We start from the raw sequence: 7036 nt of genomic DNA on the forward strand, positions 1-7036 counted from the left end.
AATACCAAGAAATCTTAGCTACCTCTTATATTCCCAACCATAAAAGAGGCCAAAGTCTTCAGCAGGATGGTGCTCCATCGCATACTTCCATCTCAACTTCAAAGTTCCTCAAGGTGCGAAGAAGATCAAGATGCTCGATTGGCCGCCCTCACCAGACATGAACATCATTGAGCATATGTGGGGTAGGATGAAAGAGGAAGCATGGAAGACCAAACCAAGAATATTGATGAACTCTGGAGGCATGCAAGACTGCTTTCCTAGCTATTCCTGATGACTTCATCAATACATTGTATGATCCTTGCCAAACCGCATGGATGCAGTCCTTCAAGCTCATGGAAGTCATACAAGATATTAAATTTGAATCTCACAGCACCAGTATTTAATTGGCTGACATATTTTAGTATTTGTAGTAAATTTGTTCAATTCATGTATAGTCGACAAAACTTTTGTCTTGCCAAAATTTGACCTTTCTGTCTTGTTTAAATAATAAATCTTTTTTTTAGTGAAAATAATTTATTTCAGTGCATTGAACATCATTTGGGAGGGTTTTAGCTTTTCATATGAGCTATTTCTTACACCAATTGATTAATTAAAAGACAGGTTAAAAGCAGGTGTTTCTACAAAATAGATAAGCGACAAGACTTTTGTCAGGGACTGTACCATGCTATATATGTATATAATGTTTCCTAGCTTTAAATTACATGATGTCTGGGCTTTGAATGTCTTACAGATAACATGTTAATCAATATGGAAATGTGTCTAGAAATACAGTTCAAACACATTCAAACAGTGTTCAGAGTTGTATGTTTAGAGCTCCGTCCATTCGTAGGGCAATTGATCTAAAACCAACACAACACACAAACTCTCTAATACAGTTTATATAACCACAAATACACCCTTCCCTCCCACTTTATATTTCAAAGAAAGAAGTATGAGATATTCAAAGGTTCAGAATAGAGTCAACTGAATTAAAAAAAAGAAGAAGAAAAAAGAAATCGGATTTAGGAAGAACAAGAGGAGGTAAATCGTACTCGGCAAGCAGAGTTCTCACGCCTATAAAGTGTATCCACCTTCAGCTTACCATGCACACACACGCACGCACACACACACACACACACACACACACACCTTTTACATGGTCTCATTTACCACGGTGAGTCTGTGATCCTGAATAATAAACACTTGGGAGACTAAGTTTTTTTTTAAAGACCTTCTTACCTCATTCAGAGTGACGCTGATGAATGTGTGTTTGTGCATAGAGTGCCTTGCAGATCTTTCATTCATACATATTTATCTGGTGTCTAATGAAACATATATGTCATGCATACCCAATTGCCCCTAATGGAAGCTGCTGGTCATTATCAATATAAGCCAAAATGTGATGTTCCTTAAATTTAAAAATAAAAGACTTTTGTTGCTTGCTGGATAACTGAGCTCTGAATTATAAATATACATGTAAATGTAATTAAGTGGATACCCATATTGTCAAATATTATAACAAATGCCTGCTTTTCCCCGATTTAAGGTCATCCATGGATTTCCTTCATTGTCATACAATAAACAATGTGTTCTTTTAATGTACTAAAACTAAACATGATCTGATTTTTTAAATATTAAATATCTGCCAATATCGAGTTCTGATTCAATACTTGTATTCGCCTACAAAGAGCTGCAGAGTTTTTCTTGTTTACAAAATTAAAAAAGTAAACAAAGTAACTAAAAGATGTCTTCAGCTTAATACATTTAACTTATTGCAGATACAGCATTATTGTAAAACTCAAATAGTACTTAGAATGGAGTAGTTTCAATCAATCACTTGATTTATTTTTCATTTGAAATAATTTAAAATACAATTTCAGTGAACCGTTATCCTGCAAGTCTCTTCAATTTATGCACTAAAAATAGTAATAATGAATGTGTATGCATTTAATATTGATTCTGACTAAATATGGAATGCTTTGATGAACATATAGCAGTTTGAAACAGATAGAATAAAAGGCTGTATTCACATCTGACTTGACATTTTTTTCTCCATTTTGTGTGTTTTAGTGTAACCTAACTGTGCAGACAGCCAGGCAGGATGCAAGAAGTCTTTTCTTGGATATCTCCAGCAATTTCATCAAGGTCCCCTGGCTAATGGCCAACATTCCTGATGTTACTTCCAACATTTTTTGGCATTGATTAAAGCTCAGGTATTCACAATTAAACCACTTCTGTTGGCACAAGTGAAACTAAATCCCAAAGCCAACGGCCTGTCTACCCTGCGGTAACACCTATTAAAATAGCTGGGGCCTCCAGCAACAAAGGCTGGACTCGAACACACTAACCATTCTCAGGCCGGCACCAAGGACATTGACGGGAACCCTGTATGGCAACCATGAACACACATAGACATAACATCCACATAAGCTAACCTTGTGACCGTTTGAAATAGTAAGCTTTTTTGTTAATGTGTGACAATACCGGGAGCTACTCATAACTAACCTGTTTTTCACAAACCACAAAGCTGTATTTTTAGGGCAAAATATGTAAATTGAGACATCAGGGTTTTATTTTCTGTAGTGGCGAGGGTAGCTTTTGCCCTTAGAGATAGAGAAAACAGGCTGCTTGTGTGTGTGTGTGTGTGTGTGTGTGTGTGTGTGTGTGTGTGTGTGTGTGTGTGTGTGTGTGTGTGTGTGTGTGTGTGTGTGTGTGTGTGTGTGTGTGTGTGTGTTTGGGGGGGTAGGAGCAGCCATCTGTGCTGTGAAATCAATAAAGATGTTCTTAACTGTAACTGGAGTAGGCTAAGACAGCCTCCTGACATCACAATTCTAAACTTCTGTCAAAAATATACAATGCAGTTTCACTGTTGGTATTAAATTAAAAAATAGTTGGACAATTCCTCTCCAATATTCCATGTTTTAAAGTTATATTGCCTTCATTGAGAAAGTTGGAAAAGTTTGTCAATTTGTAGAAATTACAGGAATGATTTACCTTTATTTAACCAGGAAACCTTTGTTAAGATTAAAAAAAATGTAATTATAGAATACAATTTCTAATACGATCATGTATAATATGTCACACTAGTTGCAATCTAAATGGAACCTCAAACGCAATCAAGATTGTTGAATAAAGGTTTGAAAGCAAGCATTTCAGCATCTGCAAAGTGAACTTATTTTTTAACATGGAGGCTCATATTGACACCTTGGGCACAATAGTGCGGCAAAATGCAACATATTCTTTATATTTGTTTACAATCCTATCAACTTTCTGCACATATAGGCTATTGTATTCACAAATATAGAACCAGAAGTTCTCTTAATTCTTAAAACCAAAGGCTTCTTTAGTTGGAAAGTTCATGGACGAAGACTTGGCAACATCACATGTGGCCGAGGTGAAATCTGATGCACCGTGAGATTGATTAATTGTTAAAATGCAACTTGCCTTTGCCAATCAGGTCAGCCTATTTATTATGAATTTAGTTCAAACCGCACAGTGTCCCACTGGAGTTCAGCTCAAGTCTTACACAGTAGCATCAGCTCACTCTTGTTACTGTTATTATGACCCCACTTGCTGGATTCATGGTAATAACATCGTTACTTACTTCTGGAGTGTGTGTCCCCAACGGTCATGACCCCTGAGCTCAATGATCCCCTCCAACACATCACCCTGCTGTTGTTGCCCAATTGAAAAAAATACCACCAACTGTACAGCCGTTCTGCCTCACTACATCTGTACACACACAACCAGTGAGTGTCCTTCTCTGCTATTTGCAGACACACACACACACACACACACACACACACACACACACACACACACACACACACACACACACAAACACACACACACACCCCTGCAATTTACAAAGAAGAGATAATTCTCCAGCTGTAGATCCAAATTATTGCGCACTCCAACTTGATTAAACAGTGGGTGGGCAAGGTTTTTTTGTTGTCCATTACCTCCTCCCAACTAATCCAACTGCACTTCCTCCCTGTTTCCTCTATTATGTCAAACAACTTTGTCGCAGATCACGTCTTACTGCTACAAACGCCTTTCCAAGCACAGGCCAGATTTCGTATTTTGACTCACGCCTGTTATCCTGCAGAGTGAGAAGCAAGTTTATCTTACTTGCCTCGGGGGCAAATGAAGTCTGATGCCATATTGAGGTTTGAAGAAGGTCATAGCAGGGTCACAGAGGCGGCTGGTTCTCATTCTGCCTGTATCCTTACTTGGTTAATTACCAACGTTGTTGATGGGATCACTTTACTGCATATATCTTTCGTTTTGAATGAGAGAGGTCTTGACACAGCATAGCATAAGCCATTAAAACTGTTGTTTTTTACCCCTGTTTGCATTTGGATTTTAAAGAATAACTCAAAAATGGAAATGAAAATGGATAGAGTTAATATTAGCTCTTATTTTTAATACAAATTACTGGGAATTTGTGTCAGTGGATTTGAGCTGTAATCCGATCACTGACAGTGGTTCATTTTGCTAGGCTCTCTATTTGTCAGGTTAGTAACACTTCCCACTTTCCCTCTCCCTTTCGCTCACTTTTCACTCTTTTTCTCTCCCTCCCAAGCTACAGAAGTTGGAAATTCCTCTTGTTCTTGCTCACACAGGATTTATTGGACACTGGTCCTTTTCTGAGGATTTGGTTCTCAGCTGGTTAGCATTCAAAAATACGGCTGGCAGGCCGAGGTAGAAAGTAACAAAATACATTTAGTCACATTAATGTATTGAGTAGTTTTGTTGTGTATTTTGTATTTTTCAAGTAGTTTTTTAATAATTGGTATTTTAAAATGTATTTGATTACATTTTGAGTGAAGTATTGTATTTTGTAATTCGCTACATTATAAATCCTATCCGTTACTGAGTAAAACAAAATCGCACCTGGACTACACCAGACCTGGGCATTCTTTTTTTGTTGTGCGAATGTACGCAACTTATTCTTCTCTGGTTGCAAGTCACTATTAAAAAGAAGTAGAAGAAAAACTGGTCCGAGCTGCTAACTGTATCCTAACTGGATACAGAGAATTAGCTGAGATCCCTCAAAAATGTTAGCTCATGGGAAGGAAACAAAGGTCGATAAAGGTGTCAACTTTTTAACCAAACATGGAATTTCTAAGTATGTATTTACTGAAGCCAAAGGTAAATCTGTGTGCTTAGTTTGCAGAGTACAAATCGCTTTGTTAAAGGATTATAATTTAAATCGCCACTACAATACTTAACACCACGCAGAGAAATACAACTTGACTGATGCAGAGGGGGCACGGACATCTGAAGCTTTGCTAGTTAAGCTTCAAAAGTAACAAGGCATCCAGACATGCAGCAGTCAAGACCAGCTTTGTGACATCCCATAAAATCTCCAAAAACACTAAGTCATTTTCTGAAGGGGAGTTTATTAAAGAGTGTTTTGGTGGTCTCTGCTGCGCTATTATGCCCAGAGAAAAAAGAGACATTTGAGAATGTGCCGCCTGACATTAAATTGATATTGAGCAGAGTTGAGTTTAGCCTTTTGTTCCGGCCCTGCACAACAGTCCCGGTTTCTCATGTGGCTCCTTAGGAAAATTAATTGTCCACCCCTGCCGTAGGACAATGTATGTAGAAGACTGGCTAAATTAATCCACATACATCTAATTAGCTCACATGGACTACTTAGGTGTGTAGAAGCTAGCTGTCTGGTCTGTGAACATTATGGTCTAACCCATTTATGGAGTTAAAATAAGTCATTTGGCCTTGATTTGGATTATAACTATTGTTTGTGACAAAAAGAAGGATGGCCCTCAGAACTAACAATGTATGGTACTTTCAGTTGATTGTTTGAAAACGTTTTATGGGATGATCTGAACTAAAATTGCACATTATACCTTTCTAAGGGGCTTAAATGTCATGTGTGACACGTGTTATGTTATGTTGTTATTACAGGTGTACATATTTGTATTAGGCCAGCATGATTAATCATAAAATCTTGATCTTGATTCATCCTGTTCACGATTACATTTTTTGATTATTTGTTTTTATTTTTTATTTTTAGATAGATAGATAGATTTTATTTCTCATTTAATTTAACAAGCCGACTGCATCACAAGCCCTACTTCATTCCACTGTGAGTTTTAAACTGTATAAAATTAGGTTTTAAAGCGCTCTCCCTTCTCTTCATTGAAGCCTCTGTGTTTACAGGCTCGTGGTGATGTACAATGTGCTATAGGTGCCAAAAAAATATATGTTTAGTACTGCCAATTTGTTTTGTCATAGTTCATGTGTGCAATAAACTTTACACTTTGTGAGGAAATAAATCATGGCAGAGATTTGTGAAATCAAGTCTAAGCTATTCCCCTGAATCGTGCAGACCTAATTTGCATAGATGTTTACACACTTGTATATATTTTTCTTTAATTAAAAACAAAATAGTTTGGGATTTGTGACCCCATGTCCTATTTTCACTACATGGGAGAAATCCCCCCGTCCATTTTTGCATTTTTTTTTAATGTAACTAAGTAACTTTTGCTTAAAGAACATTTTAAATTAACTACTAATTACTTTTACTTGAGTCATTTTTCAGATAGGTATTTTTACTTGTACTTGAGTAATATCCCATCAAAGTATTGGTACTTTTACTTGTATATAATATTTTAGTACTTTTTCCACCTCTGCTGGCAGGTAACGACTCCGCAGTTCTTTATTCCCCGATATGCACTTTGTTATATCTCAAGCACACCATGCTGCCATTGACCTTCGACTACATGTGCACACTAGGGTATTATGGGTAGTGTATACTGTGTGACGTCTGTTCATTCTGTTTCTTTTTCAACTTCTATGCAACACTTTGGGAAAATAATCTATGTACTGATGTGTACTCCCTGAATACGTAAATAAAGTTGAATAAATCTGCGCAGAGTCTGATGAGTTGCCTCACATGATACACTTATGGTAGTCCATATCCACGATGTTCCACTTCTAGGATTGCTCCGGTGCCGCAAGAAAATCCACCTGATGTCCCTCTTTTTGGCCAGATGTCTGTCACCTTCCGCTTTCTTTGTGTTGGCATTCT

General features: G+C 37.3%; 1 long non-coding RNA gene across 1 annotated transcript in view; it reads left to right on the forward strand.

Moving 5' to 3' along the window:
• LOC116696184 (uncharacterized) overlaps positions 1-5786 on the forward strand; it is an 18962-nt gene extending 13176 nt beyond the window's left edge. The window contains exon 6 of the long non-coding RNA XR_004333646.1: positions 5773-5786. This is a non-coding gene — a long non-coding RNA (uncharacterized LOC116696184). The remainder of the gene's footprint in view (positions 1-5772) is intronic.
• Positions 5787-7036: the final 1250 nt, after the last annotated feature.

Source organism: Etheostoma spectabile, chromosome 9 (assembly GCF_008692095.1).
Source record: "Etheostoma spectabile isolate EspeVRDwgs_2016 chromosome 9, UIUC_Espe_1.0, whole genome shotgun sequence".
NCBI classification, from domain to species: Eukaryota; Metazoa; Chordata; class Actinopteri; order Perciformes; family Percidae; genus Etheostoma; species Etheostoma spectabile.